This window comes from Lolium perenne, chromosome 7, assembly GCF_019359855.2.
Source record: "Lolium perenne isolate Kyuss_39 chromosome 7, Kyuss_2.0, whole genome shotgun sequence".
Taxonomy (NCBI): domain Eukaryota; kingdom Viridiplantae; phylum Streptophyta; class Magnoliopsida; order Poales; family Poaceae; genus Lolium; species Lolium perenne.
Genome location: NC_067250.2, coordinates 322,102,028 through 322,120,032, shown reverse-complemented (window position 1 = coordinate 322,120,032; position 18,005 = coordinate 322,102,028). Strand labels below are relative to the sequence as shown.

Genomic DNA, 18,005 nt, shown 5'->3' with positions numbered 1-18,005 from the left:
CAGAGCCCGTAAATCCCGCCGGAACCGAACTTTTCCGGCGGATTTACCGGTTCGGGCTGAAATACGCGCAAATCAGAGCCCGTAAACATGGGCCGGCCCGAATCGAAAGTTCGGGGGCCCGAGAAATCCCCCGCACGGCCCCTATTAAAAGGGATCGCGGAGGGGAGTTCGGTTCGCAAACCCTACTCCCCTCCGCCGTCTCCTGCATTTGGCTATCCAAGTTTGGGTGGGAAAATGTGGGGTCTCGAAGTTTGGGCATAAGGGCAGCCTGAGGGGCGTGATGTAGCCTCTTGGGCTAGGGCGGGAGTACGCGTGAAAGATGCCTCGGTATGCGCCCTAGTGTACTCTCCCTCGCTGGCCTCGATATGGGATGGAATACCCGTGCAAGAAAGAAACTAACTAGACGCAACAAGAAACAACTACAACAACAAAAGTTCCACTACAAAAAGAGGAAACAAATATTGAAAGATTGAAGCTCTATTTCTTGTCCTTCACAAACGTAAGAAACAAATCAAGCTGAAGAACAACACTCCTATATCCTAAGCATTAGCACTTCAAATTAGAAAACAATATGGGCATATAAGGATGAAGTAAAGATAAGTATCACACCCAGGATCAAAACTTTTGAAATAAAGCTAGGGATCGACATTGCATGGTAGGAAAATATAAAAAAGGTAAAAACTCGACGACAGTACACCGGGTCCACCATCCACCTCATCAGCATGACCGGTAGGCCTGTTACGGGCTGCATCGGCGTCCCTCATAAAGGACACCACCCTCCGCTAACCCCATCAACACGACCGCCTGTTCTCAAGGAGGACGCCCTCGCACTGGCTCTCTAGCCACCCCATCGACACACTATCAGATGAGCTAAGGGTGGGGCTTTGTTCGAGGCGAGGTATGTAGGCTTAGCGACGAATGAAGAACTTTGATCTGCAATGTAAGCCTAGCTGCAATCTACTAGTAACAAAGATACATTTTTTGTTCTCTTTCATGCATGTTTAGATGCCTTGAAAACTACTACGTACTAGCTAGTAGCAAATACTATACCCCTGCATTCACAATTACTTGTGTTATAGATTTTGTCAAACTTAAATTTTATAAACTTTGACCAAATATTTAGAAAAGTATATCGATTTTACAATATCATATATATTGTACTAGAACAGATATAAAGTATTATATATATTTGATATTATGGATATCAATATTTTTGGTTATATTTGTGATTAAGTTTTGCAAAGTTTGTTTTTATAACTAAACCTAAAACACGAAGTAAATAGAAGCGCAAGGAGTATATGTGATGGTTCCATGTTTTTTTTTGAGCAAGTAATAATCGAACACGTGTTTTGAGTTTAATTAGACACGTACTACCATTGGATTGCTCCTAGCAAGCTCATCGTGACAAGCTAGGTGATGACGTCCAAAACGATCGAGCCGGAGGCATTAAACCAGGCGTGCGCATGCATCGGCCATAATTGCGGCGGTGGAGAAAACTAAGGAGACGCGAATCAGATTTGGGAGTAATTATGCACGCAATCGAGGCGTCCCTCTTAATTAGCCTGCTGCTAATAACGCGATTTTGAGATAATCCGCCAGTCTCCCGAAGACTAGTCCTGAATCAGTCATCAACTCTCCCTTCCTCGCCACGAAGCCACCCAACCCGGAGCTCGCCGGCCGCCAGCAGCCGTGCCGCCTCTCCGTCGCCAACCCTCTAATCAAGCCTTCTCCTTGCGTGGAACCCTGCCGCCCGGCCGCCGTCGAGTGCCGCTCCAGCCCGGCCTCTCCTGCTCCCCGACCTCCCTCGTAAATCGTAACCGGCAAGGCCGCCCCATCCGCTCGCCGGTGCGGTCCTGCTCCGGCGCTCTTCCAGGAGGAGGACACGGACCGGTTCCTGCAGATGCGCGGCTCTCCTGGTCAGCGCTCCCTCCTCCCTTCACCTCACGGCCTCCCTTCTTTTCCCACTAACGTTGCTGCTGCATCTTCCCTCTTTGCAGCTCCTGAACGACGGTGGCACAGCCCGATGGAGCCGCATCACCATCCTGGAACGGGAGCCACGGCCGACCACCAGAACGCCAACCACCCCTACTCAACTCCGCCCGCTCCCCTCTGACGGGCCCAATGGTGAGACCTCGCATCATCGCCGCCCTACCTCGTCGCGTCGTACGCTGCCCCTGACCTGGTTGTATGCACAGAAAAATACCATCTTCCACCGCTACACGAGAATTGCATCCATCCCGAGTGATGACGCCGGTCTCTGCTTCACATAGACTTCTATGATTACTGCAGCTGCTTTGCTTGTTCGGATGCCCACACACTTATTTTGAAGTTCAGAAATTGGAGCACCCATCTGGTGTTGCTACTTGTGAGGCACCACCCGTAATTAGAAGGAGTAGCTAGCTGTTCTTCTCATCTTGTGAACATATGTTCAGTTCAGAAATTTCAGAATTGATATGTCAGTGCAGATTTTGGATCCCTGCCAGTTTATTTCCAAAACGCAGTCAAGATTGCGTTTTCTAGATTGAATTAGGAACGGAATCTGTACTACTTTCCCCTTCAATAATATGCCACTAGTTACTGTCAGTCAAGAAATTTTATTCCAAAATAGAGGTAGGACCTGAATCTGAACTACTTTGCCTTTCTGTAATATGCCGTTATGTTTTTCTTTATGTCGTTCAGTTTTCAACCATCTCTGTAATTCTCTTTGATTCAAATTCTATGAAACACCGAATTATTGCTTCTTCCGCATTCAACTTTTATCTCCTCATTGTCTCTGAAGCGGGTATAGCTTGAACTTTTTCATCACATTTGTAACCTCATAAATATATGTGATAATGCACTTCCCATGCTTGATTTTTTTTTCATTTTCAGAACCAGCTATGCTTGTACATGGGAACTCGAGAACCTTTGTTGTTATATATATGTCTTCTAAATTCCATGTATCTCCCTTTATGCATGCAGTGATGCAAACGGAAGAGCTATTGGAGCTGTCCGATTACATGTAGGCCAAGGCGGCGGCGGGTGCAGCACTAACAACTTGCTCCATTTAGACGACTGTGGGGACAAGAATTGTATGGCTCATAGTAAGGTTAAATTTAATTATTTGCTTGTCAGCATTAGTCTGTTTATCAGCTAATTAGACAAACCCATTTTTGTTTTCTTATTACAAACCTAGTTCAGATTCATTGAAATACACAAGTGAACAAGAAAAATATCTACTGCCATTTATCTATTCTTCTGGAACATAGGTGGTTATGCTAATCTAAATGTTGTTGTCCCGTACCTCTACACGCTGGATCTGAAGGCTGGTTTACCGGATGCACTCACATCATGCAGGAGCTCACCACCAAGGCCCACCGCCATGACATTGACACCGCTGGTTAGGAGCTCGTCGACATTGACACCATAACGTCAAGCTTCTTCCTTTGAATGCTGGTAATATTTTGGAATTTCGAATATGTATGGCTTATAGATATTTACCTTGTAAAGCTCAATTGTGCATAAACCTGTCAGTCCAGCCGTGTATGTCGGCATCCAAGAGCAAGTCGAGATCCTACCAAAATCTCACGCTTCAAATAAAGAGGCCATGAGTGAAGAAACTGCTGAAGTTGCTAAAAAGAAAGTTAGTTCTTATCTTATTAGTCGAAAGGCAGCTATATCATTTACACCTATTTTATTCACTATTGGACCGGCCCGAGGAATCTTCAGTATTACTGCGCTAAATTCAATAGTTGTGTCGAAAAATCATTTTGTACCTCGATAAATTGTGGCTATATCTGCTGGGACCATACTTTCTTTTTACAGTTTCGGAATGTTGTTCGCTTGATTAGACAATAGTACTATAATCTACCTCTTGTGTTCTACCTATTGGGGTGATAAACAATGAACACATAACTTTTCATATGTTTGCGCGTACTGATAACCCGGATGTTGTTCTTCTGATAAAGTGATGAGAATATAGCTATACATGCATCTTATTTTCCCGTTTTATTCCTGCACTGCTTTTATTTGTCCCTGACTCCTTGTTGTTCTAAATTTGCTGCAGAGGAGTGCCGCCGCATTCTCTTGGCCTGCAGGTTGATTATACAACCGGAAATTCAGTTGCTCAAGGGTTAGATATACCAGGTTGGCTATGAACCTATTGTCTTAGTGAAGGTGTTTACCGTTACCGTATCTTGTAGTTTCCTAGTGGACTTGCTTGTCGATGTATAATATGAAGCTTTACTATGTACTTTTGTGATTTGGGCTGTTGTACAAATGTTGGAGCTCATCTTTTTGATGTTTTACGAGATGATAGAGGGAACTTTATTGCAGCTAGTAATAACAATGTAGACTATGATCTTGATAAAGCTAAGTGCGGGGCACTAGCGGCAAGATATAGGATCTACTTAGCTAATCATAGGCTACAATAGATTGATTATTCAATCTGATTGTTTGGAGATTATTAACTCATTGAATGAGGGAGGTTTTCACGGCGTTGGCAGCTGCACCGATCCTTGAAGATATTTGCAACCATGGAACATCTTTTTCTAGAGGGCGAGTATGATTATGTTCCTAGGAATGCTAATAGTGTAGCTCATGTTCTAGCAAAAAAATATGAAGCTCAACCATGTGTTTGGAGTGAGTAACCACCTAGTTTTACTATCAATTTGTTAATTCATGATGTAAGTGTGCTTGATTAATAAAGTCTAAAGCTGAGTCCTGTTGTTTCCCCTAAATCAAAGGCTGAAGCTCATTTTCCACTGCTCTCTACTAAATGTTCAGTATACATAGTGTGGATTTTCTTGGTTATCCTTAGCGATACAGATTTCTTGCACCATAATCTCAATATCATGCTCTTTCTTATGGTGTTTGATTCTCTTGTATATTAAAGCTAAAATATCATGCATAATGACTTGTCCTAATCTGGTTCTCAATTCATAAATAAGTGGTTATTTTTTGGTTAAGTAGACATCCATGTTTTCGTTGTGTCGATGTGTGCTACAATGGCGTCTCTAATTTACTACTAGTGGACAGGCTTAGCTGACCATCTTTATCGAGGGACAAAAACATGTGTGAGTTTCTGAGCCTTGTTTAGGAGTACTGATTAATGTTCTACACTAAATAATCTTACTCAATTGCCAGTACTACATTATATTCTAAATTGATCAGGTTTTTTTCTTCTTTCTAGTCAGTGCTCTTTAGAACCTGCCTTCAGAGGCCCAACTAGAATGTTACAAGCTTTGAATTTGTTTCTCGCCTGCATTTTGAAGTACATTCTGCTACACATTACATCTTATTTGGAGGCCACGACTGGGCTATCTATCCAGAGCACTTTTGTGACCTTAAACCTTTCCACTTCTTAAAGCCAAGGTGGTGGTGATGGTGAGGATGGGCGGCGGCAAGATTAGAAACGACGACTTGCTCCACTTGATGTTGCTAGGGATAAGAGCAGCTATGACGACTCATTAATAGGTGCATCCTGCTGCTTTTGTATGACTTTGTGTTGTTTTTGTGCTCCTCGTGCAACACAATATTTAGTGTACAAAAGGTTGTATCTGATTTCGACATAGCGATTACAAATTTAACCTGTATGTAGCTATTGTTCAGTATTTGGTTTTGGTAACCTGGCATTGGACCTCTCATTTTGATAGACACCCCCAGATAGAGTCTGCCTGGTTGTCGGTGGTGTTTCTAGTGGTAAACTATCACGACAGCTTAATGGTTGCCTCCCTGACTCCCTGTTTGGTAAATGCGTCATTTTCTTGCTTAATAGTTTTCACTATTTATTCACCATAGCTTGATGCATGATGCTACTTTATGTGTGCAACATAAATACTGTGTGTATGGAAGTAGTTGTTATGTTCAAATACTTGGAAGTACATGCATTTAGCACTTGATTTCTATGTTCGAATACACTACTCTTTTCCAATGTTTATTTGCTATGATATTCTATCTTTCTTACTGTTGGGTCTGCAGCTTGAGTTCTTTAAAAACCCGAATTTTATCTAGTGTTGATTGCACTTGTTGGAGCTGATATGGAGCACTAGTTCAAAGGAGTTACTCTTTTGTGAGTCAACACAATGATGCCACCTTATAAGGATGAGTTTTGTTGTTTGAAATGGTTGAGCTGCTGATGGTTATATAGAAAGTCTGATTTGCGCCCGTAAGGATGAATTATGTTTGAATAGTACTTGAGGCGGGTTGTTTAAACTTTAGCAGTTTTTTTGAATTATATGCTATTTGTTGTGTGGACTGGATGTCCGAAAAAGAGCAAATGTCAGGCCAAATTTTCAATTTTTTACTGAAGTTTAGTTGATTATCGAGGCTAACTTTTAGTTTTGTGTTCTTTATATTTTGTGTAGTTTTCTTGGCTAGCATCGTGGTTACAATAATTTCTTCTTGTAGAAATAACCCTTATTAGTATGTATCAATTGCTGACTAAACAAGCTAGGCAAACTGCTACTATTTTCTGGATGTTCAATTTTCCTCTGTGTAGAGCGTTATGTTAACTTTAAAGGAATATGTCGCCTACTTGTTCCCTGATTGCCAACTGACATGGACTTTTTTAGAATTAATATATCTTTTAAATTCGGACCAGTTCTGACTACTTCTGTTTTCTTTGTGTTTTTGTATCTTAGGGGAGAAATGGAGCTGGACAGTAGAGGTGGCCATTGCTGCTGGATCAGGCCAGTCGACAACGTGGGTTTAGGGACGCTTTTGGTTGCTGCCTCCCGTGTCATGTGGGGTCAAGTCGTGTGGGATTGCAACAAGTGCTTATTTGCACTAATAGTAGTTGTGAGACGCATTGGGAGCAACACAAACTATTTTGGTTGACCTCATCGTGTGTAATGATCTAGATTATAATTTCACTCGAATAGATTGAGTTCTGAATTCAGATTTAGCATTTAGAGAAAGTGCTCATAAATAGTAGTTTCAGTTACAGTATGAAATTGATAAAGTTCAACTCTTTATAATTTTTTTGATAGGCCAATCTCTGTTTGGTCCAGCTCATGTTGCCATTCATGATTGTTTAAAGTGTGTTGCTGGCTAATGGTTTAGCTTTGCTATAGGAGGTACAATATCTAGTTGGAGTATGTATTTACGTGCAGATTCCACACAATTAGTTGTTGGGTTTTATCACCACAACCCGAATCACTAACTCACTGAAAAATTGTTGCTTGTGTTTATTCTGAGCAAGAGTTCATCTACTAGAAGGTAATTGAAATGCCTCCCCTGTTTTTCCGAGGCCCTAGTGTCATGTATTTGCCTCTCGCAACTATTACTACACACAAGCTTAATTATTTGGGTTTTTGCTGGGCTGGCCATTCAACGCAACTATTACTACACACAAGCTTAATTATTTGGACGTGTTTTCTTTATTCTGTCATTAAGTGGCATTTCTTTGTTTTATTTGCCAACATAATTCCTTATTTGTCCTCTTTGTATTTCAGGCTTTTGGTTCCAAGGCTTCGTGAGGTCGTGGAGGCCAAGGGGACCTCCCGCAAGAGGAAAATGGTCACCTACATCATCAGGTTAGTCTCTACATAGGGCCGTGATGCATTTTTATGTGTACAAGGTTGAAGACAAATATAGTTGTACATGTAGTGTAACTGTTCTGTTCCGCCTGTGAGTGTTCATTTCGTTGTAGTTCGCAGATAGTTTTGATTGATTTGTGAACTCATAATTTGTCTGACATATGGCAGTCTCTACATAAGACGATATTTCCGAGCGTTTGTCGTATTAACCTGGGATGCGAAAATTATGATTGATTTCTTGTTCCTTTTCCGCAGGCATGCAGTCCATCGTCTTTTTCAGGGGGGGCAGCAGCTTAAGACAGACGCCTTCAACTCCTGTTGGCCTGACTGTTGGCTTCGATGTCCTCAAGCAACAGCCGTAGGGAGGTGCTCTGGTGGCTTGAGATTAACTAAGCGGTCCCGTCAAGTCCTCATTGTCTCCTGGGTCTCTAGCATTGATTTCATTCGATAATCTCTACATGCGTATAGGTATTTTCCTTCTGATCGAACCTATATGCTTATGCGCCTATGGTATCTTTTTGATTTACATGGGCGTGTATAGGAGGATTTGTGGGATATGTGCTTATCATTTTCTTGGTTTACCATGAGACAAATGGTTGAATATATTCATAGAAGATGACACCTATTATGTGGGTCATCACATTTTCCTAGTTTTGTGGAGTTAATTTTGTAATGTGGGCACCTCTGGATCTATTAGCCCCTGCCATGCCAGTGGCCAGATTCTGATATGCAAGGAGGTCACTCACGCTTTAATTGATACAAATACATATGATTTAGCTAAGATATTTTGTGCTGAATAAAATATTAGGCAAGTGTCAGTACTTATATTATATTTCATACAATTGTTTTGTTATCTTACGTGACAGTTGATCAATGTGTTATCGTTACATTGGAATGTGCTTTTGTTGTAGTTGATCTAGTGCCAGATGTATTTTCTAGTCCCGTTTCTTAATACTGGAATAGAGTTGCTTAGGTGTATGCTAGAATTTTTCATAATACGTATGTATATCTTGGCATGTTCATCCTGGAGTAGAGAACTTGAAATGTTGAGGATATCTCCTGTTGTTTTTCAAAGTGCTATGTTGGAGAGTGAGTACACATAGATTTTCTTTTTGATGGAAGACCGATGGGGCTAACTTTCACATTGATACTTTTGATAGATGTGCTCTTTTGTAGTTACATTGATACTTTTGATAGATGCACTCTTGCTTAGTCTTGGATTCCGGTATTTGTAAATCAATACAGTAACTTATCATGATTCTTCTCATATTTGCATTATAAAAATAAACATTGACATACTTCATTACGATTTGCGGTGGCTCTCGACACTTCGGGATGCGCGCCAGCCAGATCGAAGTGCGCCATCTCGTGACGCCTGGAAGGTCGAGTTCGTTGGTAGGAGAGGGTGATTGTGGGCGCCAACGTTCTGCTCCTCGAAGTCAAAACCTAGGTACACCACGAGCCCACCTCCGGCCTGCGGCGTCGCCATGTTTTTCCTGTCAACTTGGTTCTGGAAATTGACACTAGAGTGCTGCACTTTCAGGTGTTCATAGGGATCAAAACCCCGTCTACTATTGCTCCCCCAGCAAGGATTTGATTGGGGCACAAAGTTTCAGAGTAAGGTTACTCTGCCACTTCCAACATCTAGTGCACCTCCCATTTGTCATCATATCTGCAGTGTGTGATTTATAAATTGCTCATTCAAACTTGTAGAAAAATTCTATCTTGAGAGCCGCTTGGCTCCAACATGAAGTGTGGTGGCCACCGATAAGGTCAGGTGAGAGGGGGAGACTGAAGGCGCCACCGTCTTGCTCCTTAGCGTCCTTGGCATTGAAACCCAGGTACAACACACGCCCACCTCCAACCGCCAGCTTTACCCTGTTTTCCCCATTGATTTGGTACGAGAATTTGACATGGGACTACTGCTTCTTTAGGTGTTCAAAGGCATCAAATGGTGCCACATATTATGTACTAATGCTCCCAAGCAGCAATTTGATTGGAGCAGCAGCTCGTTTCAGAGTAAGATTACCGGCAAGCCACTTCTATTATGTATGCTTGAATCTGCCTGGTTCTTTCGTTACTGTGCACATGTAATTTGGCTTTGGACGGGTTGCTTTTGTGGTTTATTATGTCATGAAATCTTCCTACATTTGTAGGAAACTGTTATCATGAGCGCCACTATGATCGAACATGACACACCATTGATGCCGGCCATTGTTTGTTTGGTGCTCATGCTGTCGGTCTGACCGCTATGGTCAGGTTAGAGGAAGTGCTGGGACGAACCAGGTCGCCGCCTCTGCCAGGTTGCTACGTCAATTGGAGCAGCCCCTCAGACTTCACAGCTGAGGGTAACTTCAGCTTGCAGATGTAGCAATGCTTTCTTCCATTGTGTCATCTCCTTCCTGTCGTTTTTTGATTTGTATAGCACGTGTTGTATTTTGTTCTGATTCATCTGCATTGCTTTTGCTGATGCTTATGGAAAGTAAACCATGTGGAGGAGATGGTGAGCTCCCGGTATTACTGTAATTTTTTATCATGCTAGAGGGTCAAGGATATTAGGAAAAAAATCCATTTGAACTGGCCTTGTTTCGATACTGCTAGCCTGCATAACACGTGCTAGTTATGAAAGCATCACTAGTATTCACACAAACCAAATTCAGAGCATGAGAGCTCACACCGAATAAATATTTTCTATTTGTGAAATTCTTATTGGTTGCACAATTGCAGGTCATTTGTAAAAGCTACTAAGCATTGGTTAGGGATGAACGAACCATGATCTTCTTTGTCTAGTTGTGATTGTCTACTTTTTGAGGTGGATACTACTTTTGTTTAAAGCTAGCTAGTACCATCGTACCGTTAATTAGGATTAAATTGTTGCATGTGTGCGCTCGATCCCTAATTAAAGATTAGATTCTTAACATAGCAATGACAGTTTTATTGACGTGAATCATTTGCCTTGATGCTAACTAAAAAAGAACTTTCCTTCCATTGGTTGCATGCTTAGCCACGAGTAAAGTTAATCGCATTACTAGTATTTAGTAGTATCTATTGTTTCTTTTATTCTTGTGGTTTTCCCTGCACCATTTCTGCACAAGCTAAATTAAACATGCATCGCTTAATTAGCTGAACTAGTACTTTTTTTTGTCTTAGAGAGAGATCTTAAACGACCTTGGTTCTTGTTGCTGTGAATTATTTGCTATAGGATTACTTGTTTATCATGAGCTAGCTAGTTTCTTTATCACTAGCTATTTCTTTGGTTCCAAGATTTATAAAGATGTTTTTGTATTTGATATCTTGTGCCTGGTTGTGCTTTGTTGTGCCTTATCTGTACCTTTATTCTCTCTTCTGATTCAATACAAGGTGGCTATAATAAGATGATGGTTTAGGTTCAGCTTTAGTGCTTCATGTTTCCATTAGCTTTGCTTTTGGAGTTGCATTTAGTACAAGATTTTCTAATTTGAAGTGGTAATGCTTAGGCCATGGGAGTGTTGTTCTTCAGCTAGATTATTTCTGTCATTTCTAGTGGAAAAAACATGGACCATTCATCTTTCCATGTCCTTTTTTGCTCTTTTACAGTGGAGCTTTGTTCTAGGAGTTGTTTCTTATGGTGTCTAGTTGTTTTCGTTTCTGGTTGTGCTGCAGATCTCCAAATTTTTGGATTAAAAGCATAAAGTTTTCGTAATGTAATACACTCTGGAAACATTATGCTTATAATCCAAAGAACATGCCTAGTGCATGAAGATTGCTCGTCCTCGTTTTTAAATATCATTATATGATGAGATAATGTCTGTTGTACACTTTTGGTTTAAACACCTAGGATTCAATGAGTGTGGTTAATTTTGTTGTATATGTATCGCTTGCAGGATTTCCTATCACTGGACTGTTGCGTTTGAGAGCATCTTTATAACTGTTAAGACAACTGCTTGGTGCGGTGGAGGCAATGTTTGGTCTCGGCTACAACCTCTCCGGTGAGCTCCTGGTTCACCAGATGGTCCTTCCGTCTCCCATGTGCTCTGTGATACTGCTATCTGTTTTGTGCATTTGGTTTCCGTCGCTGTAGATGAACTGCAGTCAGCCTCCAGTCTGCAATTAGATCGAAGTCAGAACATTTTTACCAATTAGACTAGCGACACTGTCGAGAGTCATGTACTTATCATCTGTGTTTTGTTGTAGGTTGGAATTTCGTATAGCTGTTGCATCCATGAGTGCAAGGCAAGAAAGCTGAACAATTTGGTAGGACTGTCGATGGCGAGATGGACACGAAAGTCACTTATCATCCATTTTCTTTGTTGGTTGGATGGCATTCTAGCTAATCGCAGTGGTGAAAATGAAGCCAGGTGAGACACGGTGACTTCCTCCACTCAGAACGACTTTGGCGGCAAGAACGGCTACGACTCGTAGTAAGGTGCCTCATGGTGCCTTCTTTTATTGCGTGTTTGGTGATTGTGATGTTGCTTATCTTGAAAGATGGAGTTAATGACCCTAAATTGATTGTTGCATGAATTGGAAATCGTTTCATCAACTCCATCTTGAAAGATGGTTCTAGCTACTAGTTGTAGAACATGGTGAGGCACCTTGAAAGATCGTTTCATCAATTCCATCTTGAAAGATGCTACACTTGAACGCAGCATACTGTTGTAGCTTGATTTTGTTGCAGTTGTAGGATCATTGGTATCATACTGGTAAGATGCGCGATAACTTTAGATTAGCTTGCCTATTTCTATGAATTTGACTTCAATAAGGACTATAGTTCATGTTTAAACAACAACATTAACAAACTATACATTGATGGTGATATCAATATGCATAGAAATAGGCATTGATGGTGATTAGTGCCATATTGGTAAGATGCACGATAACTTTAGATTATCTTGCCTATTTCTATGAATTTGACTTCAATAAGGATTATAGTTTAGGTTTAAACAACAATATTAACACACTATACATTGATGATGATATCAATATGCATATTGAGTTTTTGTTTGGACATGTTAGCATGTACTTGTTTGTTGACTGGAACATGTTTCTATTTGTTTCGCTTGCTGGCATGTCAATTTTCTTATGAAATATGGATGGTATCTATTCCTATGGAACTTGTCCGAAAATCAACTTTCATTTATTCTGAAATTTATATTTAGGTTTTAGTGCAAATACTCTTCAGATTTTAGGATCATTAGAATTAAAGAGCTTGCCTTGGAATTGATAGCTTCAGATTTTAGTTAGCTCCATGTTAGCAAATGTACCAGATCTACTTGAATACGATTTGATTTGATGTGATGCTTTTGGTCCTATGAGTGTTGTTAATTGTGTTGTATATGTATTGCTTGCAGGATTTTCCTATCAATGGACTGTTGCCTTTGAGAGCATCTTTGTAGCCGTTAAGACAATTGTTTGGTGAGGTGGAGGCAATGCTTGGCCTCGGATACTATACAACCTCTTCGATGAGCTCCTGGTTCACCATTTGATCTCCTTATCCAATATGCTCTGTGATACTCTATGTGTTGTGTGCATTTGGTTTCCGTCGCTGTAGATGAACTGCAGTCAGGCCCCAGTCTGCAATTAGATCGAATTCAGAACATTTATAACAATGCTGCTGCCGTTGATTCGGAAGAATAATTGATAGCCTTAGAACAAATATATATTGATATTTTATCTTTTATTCCTGGGCATGATTTCATTGAGTAGTAGAGCTGTCAATATATACAAGTGCATCGTGTCCTTTTTTTGTTAATTTTTTTATCCAGTATTATATGCATGAATATGGTGTGTTGTCATAGGAATCAACACATAATGGGTAAAAAGAATCCAAGCGTTGCCTTGTAAAATTAGGATTGCAGTTGCTTATATGTGCTATGTGCATTCATTCATCCCCTTGATTGTGTGTAGCTGTTGTGGCTGATGGAGGGACAGCAAGCGGCTTGCCATGGTCTTGGTCGCTGCCTCCACCCTGCTCCAGGAACCCACCAGCAGATACGCGAGCAGGAGCTGGCTGGTTTGCGCTGCTTCACTGACCTCGTCACTGGGGCTCTTGTGTGCTTGGCAGCCGGCAGCCGCGGACGGTGGTGTTGGTGGAGGCCGGCGATATTGCAGCGGCGTTGACTTGTTGTGGCTTGGTTATTTGACAGCGGAATTAGCCATCAGTTGACCCTGTTTTGTCGGTGCCGTGTAGCTGTAGGTGGCATGCTTTTGTTTTCGTTGTTGTTTCAAGTTGAGAACCTTGGCTAGGTCCATGTGTGAGGTGATGGGTAAGTGTGCTGTGTGTGATGCAAGTAAGTGCTCCTGTTAGCTTGGTTTTCGTGATCTGACAGGACTTGATGCTTATGTATTGTTCCATGTAATTTTGATGCAAAGGAGTTCATGGCAAAAGTTTGAACTTTTACTGTTTAGAACACAGATTAACAATGTATTTGTCTAGTTAAAGAAAATTCTTCAAATTTCCATGTTTTTTCATAGCTTAGCAGCAAGTTTGTATACGTGAGAAGAAATCAATCTAGATGAGCTATCAACCTTAATTCAGGTCGATAGATTAGCTTGACCAGCACTATCGGGAAAGGGAAGGCTGGTTCCCAACCGTGAAACATGCAAAGCGCAGTAGGCTGGGGATGATGAAAATTTTGAAACAGATTTGCTGCTGGGCCGACGTCCCTCTTGCTTGGGTCTCCGGTGAGCACTGATGGCGATGATGTGGGAGGAGCCAGCATGCCTACTGTTTGTTTCAAATAAATATGGTATAGTGAAAAACAAAACAAAATTTGGGCGTCTTGTTAAATCTGTCAATGGTTGGGTAGACCAAGTACTAGTGTATGCTTGGTCTGCAGGTACCATACCATCGAAAGCTGGATGTAGGGCAATAGATGAAGAAAAGACTAAAAAACAACTTGATGAGATGAAAGCTCAGACTCCTTGTTTATTTGCTTCTTCGTATCGATGTTTATATATAAATTAGGACTTTTAGTTTCTGGGGTGAAGCAAAGTGTATTTTGTGACTCTACGGATCTTGTGTCCTGAAGGTTACAAATGTGTTCAGTAGTCCTGATTCGTACTCAAGTTGAGCTTAGCTAGTAGTACACTGGAATCCATCTTGTACTACGTAAGAGAATGCATATCTAGCATTATTATGTTTCCAGTAAGTACATGCACATGGCATGACTCGTATTTCATCTCTGCATCCGTGAGACCGGCATACATTAACTGTGGGAGGGATTTGAGGAGGTTGTTTAGGTATGTGGAATAGTAACACAAACAGAGGCCGCCCGTCTGCAATTAATTAGATTGATTGCTGCCTATTAATTAGGTGATTCCCTCTGTATTTTCGTTTGATGAGAGGGCAGCGCTGCCAAGTCAGCAATCCGTGGCACCAGCTATCTCGTCCGTCCATCATGTTCTGATTTAGCAGCCAACGAAGAGCAATACGATGTGAGGGAAACTGAAATCTCTTTTCCTTCCCGCTTGCCAAACTTTCGCTCGTGAAAATTCAAAGTTGTGTAGCTCTTCTTCTATAAGTACAAGCTAGCCGCGAGCTTCCGCGTGCGGTATCGTGTGTGTGACTTGTGACTTTGGACTTTGGCGAGGACGAGGGGAGGAGAGCGAGCGCCATATACGGCCGAAGAAGATGCACTGCGTCCGGCCGAGGTCCAGCAGCAGCAGGTAAGGTAATCGATTCGTCGCCGTCTCCTTCAGTTTTGGTTCCATGAATTGGTTGGTTCTCGCTCGCTGGGATGAATAGATTTGTTTGGGTTTTGGACATTGTCAAACATTGGTTGATATTCATGACCTTGAATTGGGGCCAAGATGGTAGACCGAGCGTGGCAACACGATCGAGCGGCCCTTGTCCAGCGCGAGGAGCAGATCGATCGGGTCGTCTGTATGGATGGATGGATGCAGAGATTTGTTTGCTGTTTTTTTGCTTTCACCGTGGGACGTGTACGTATGCAGTTAATTAGGAGTTGTTCAGGCCGGGTGCGAGCGAGCGAGAGCAAAGGCAGGCGAACGAGACTAGCTAGGCTCGATCGGTTCGTTCCGTTGAGAAGGTGCTTCAGCGCAGAGAGAAAAAGACGGACTGTACGTGCTAGCTACGGCCAGGCTGGCAGCTAGCACGAGGAGACGTGCTAGCTGCAGCGCGGGCGGGCGGGCGGGCGATCAAATTGCTCTTTCCTCGCGACGGATCCGGAAGAGCCCGCACCTGAAAACTCCCTCTCACGCGACGCGGTGGCCGAGGAGCTCCGTGGATGGAGAGCTCCCTCACGCGACGCGGCGGCCAGAGGAGCCCGCGGCTGAAGGAGCTATCGCGCTCGACTGCAGGAGTTAGCACGCTCGCTGCTGGAGGTCCTCGGCGGCGGAGATCCCGTCCGTGAAGCGGAGGCGCTTCCCTTTCTATCTGATCGGCCCAGAGCTAGGGGAGATCTGCCCTTCCTCTTGTGACACGGACCCTGCTTATTAGGTATTGGACAATTGCTACATAGTACCCCGTCTATATTACCCTTGACTATATGGCTATGATACTAGTAAGCACTATCATGTGGTAGTATACGTACGGAATCAACTGCAAGCATAATTAGCTATAGTTTGATTCACCTAAAAACTCTTACAATCTACTCTTCTAGGTTCTCGATTCCACACAGGAAATATCTAGGAACGTGAGTTTTCCACTTAAGTTTCATGCCCAATTAAGTATATGCTGTCGAAACTGGCATACCGATAAGCAATTCAAACCAATCAGAAAAGAACTATGGTTATGAAGTACTAGCATTCATCTCCAAGAAAAACTATGGTAGCAGCGGATCCCGAGCTCCGAGATAGACATGGACGGTGCGACTTGTCGACCATACGGGAGGCCTCGAGTACTGGAAATTCCTTTTTTTTTAATCTTGAACGCGTATGCTTCTTTTATTTGGAAAATAAAAATTTTAAAAGTTAGGAAGCAAAATTCGTCTCGATGTTCTATGTGCGTACGTATTGTTCCGCTGGCATTTTTCTCATCGGTAAAAGACAAATAATGTCTTGAGAAACGCGTTATTTTAGCTCTGAATTTTGATTTTTTTACATAGGCTGCACCAAAAGTGGTGTTTTTTCTAAAACAAGCACATAGGATGTGGAATTGCACCCATTGTTTTAACATTATTTAATATACTAGCAAAAGTGCCCGTGCGTTGCTACGGCTAAACACATATAGATCTGTATAATTAGTCTCGTAAAGTTGCACAATAAAGGCTCTAGATATACCTGGATCAAATTAGAACTTAAATAACACCAAAGATTCCATTTATATCGGATTGTTTAATATTGAATACTCGTGATCAACAATTTTGTCCCACGCTTCTTCCACCTTCATAGCCACACATCCTCCACTTTCTTCTTGGTCCACATATGCCGATATGTGTGCGGCGAGACCTTTCGGAGCTTACAATGGGTGAGGATTTTTTTTATCAAGTAGGCAGAAATTAGCTAGACTTAGCGCGTCCACGACACGCTCCTCGGTCAGGTGTACCGTTGCCGCATCCTCGATCTATCCGTTTATTTAGCCTCGAAAACATACAAAAATGTGTCGCCATCACCCCCTGACACAATTGTACGAAAATTTTCGTCTTCACCCTGAGTGATATCTATTTTGTGTCAGTAAACCCCTCCTCTTTTACGCAACATGCCGCTCTTTCTTTTTATGTATATATTAATTAAGCTCTTTTACGGTGATTGGCACGGAACATTGGTTCCGTCTAATCTAATCTAGGTTCCGTCTAATCTAATTTTTCGTGACCGTTGATTAAGTTGGTAATAATTTTATGTAACTTCTATAATGCTTTGCAATTATAAACGAACATAGAAAGGAACCAGCTTCCTAAACCTAGCTCCTATTTAGTTAGAATCTATTCTCAGCCTCTATAGCTAGGTAAATACTCTACAAATAGAGTTCGTGATAGGATTAGACTACGAGTCGTTCTTTTGGAGTTTATTTGCAGATTTACCTCATTGTAAAGTAGGAGGCTGTGCTGATCTTATGTAATAGAGTCAGAGTTGTAATTCTATAGACATGCCTTGGACCCGCATATGTTTCTGTTGTACCACTCTGAGCGATATAATACTAGTGGAACGGTGTTTCATTGGTGTTGTATCAGACTTGCATACTACACCATGCAGTGGTATGCCGGGTCACCACATGTAGCAACCTCTCCTTATCTTAGTTTAGTGTTTTGTTGTGCCAAGTAAAGTCGTTGATAGTAAAGTTCATACTAGATTTGGATTACTGCACAAAAACAGATTTCTTTGCTGTCACGAATCTGGGCTGTTTTCTCTGTAGGTAACTCAGAAAATTATGCCAATTTACGTGAGTGATCCTCAGATATGTACGCAACTTTCATTCAATTTTAGCATTTTCATTTGAGCAAGTCTGGTGCCTCGATAAAATTCATCAATACGAACTGTTCTGTTTTGACAGATTCTGCCTTTTATTTCGCATTGCCAGTTTTGTTATGTTCGATGGATATTTCGATT

At 41.9% G+C, this 18,005-nt stretch overlaps 1 long non-coding RNA gene across 5 annotated transcripts; it reads left to right on the top strand.

Moving 5' to 3' along the window:
- Nucleotides 1-1,633: 1,633 nt before the first annotated feature.
- Nucleotides 1,634-11,821, top strand: LOC139829982 (uncharacterized). 5 transcript variants are annotated; one of them, XR_007860370.2, is made up of 16 exons: nucleotides 1,634-1,916; nucleotides 1,998-2,124; nucleotides 2,962-3,088; nucleotides 3,337-3,435; nucleotides 3,519-3,622; nucleotides 4,046-4,125; nucleotides 5,348-5,454; nucleotides 6,621-7,514; nucleotides 7,773-7,985; nucleotides 8,864-8,967; nucleotides 9,061-9,134; nucleotides 9,231-9,358; nucleotides 9,452-9,536; nucleotides 9,674-9,865; nucleotides 11,381-11,485; nucleotides 11,691-11,821. It is a non-coding gene; the product is annotated as an uncharacterized lncRNA (long non-coding RNA). The 5 variants fall into 5 exon arrangements; XR_007860368.2 differs by having other exon boundaries at nucleotides 3,305-3,435; XR_007860367.2 differs by lacking the exon at nucleotides 3,519-3,622.
- The last annotated feature ends 6,184 nt before the right edge of the window (nucleotides 11,822-18,005 follow it).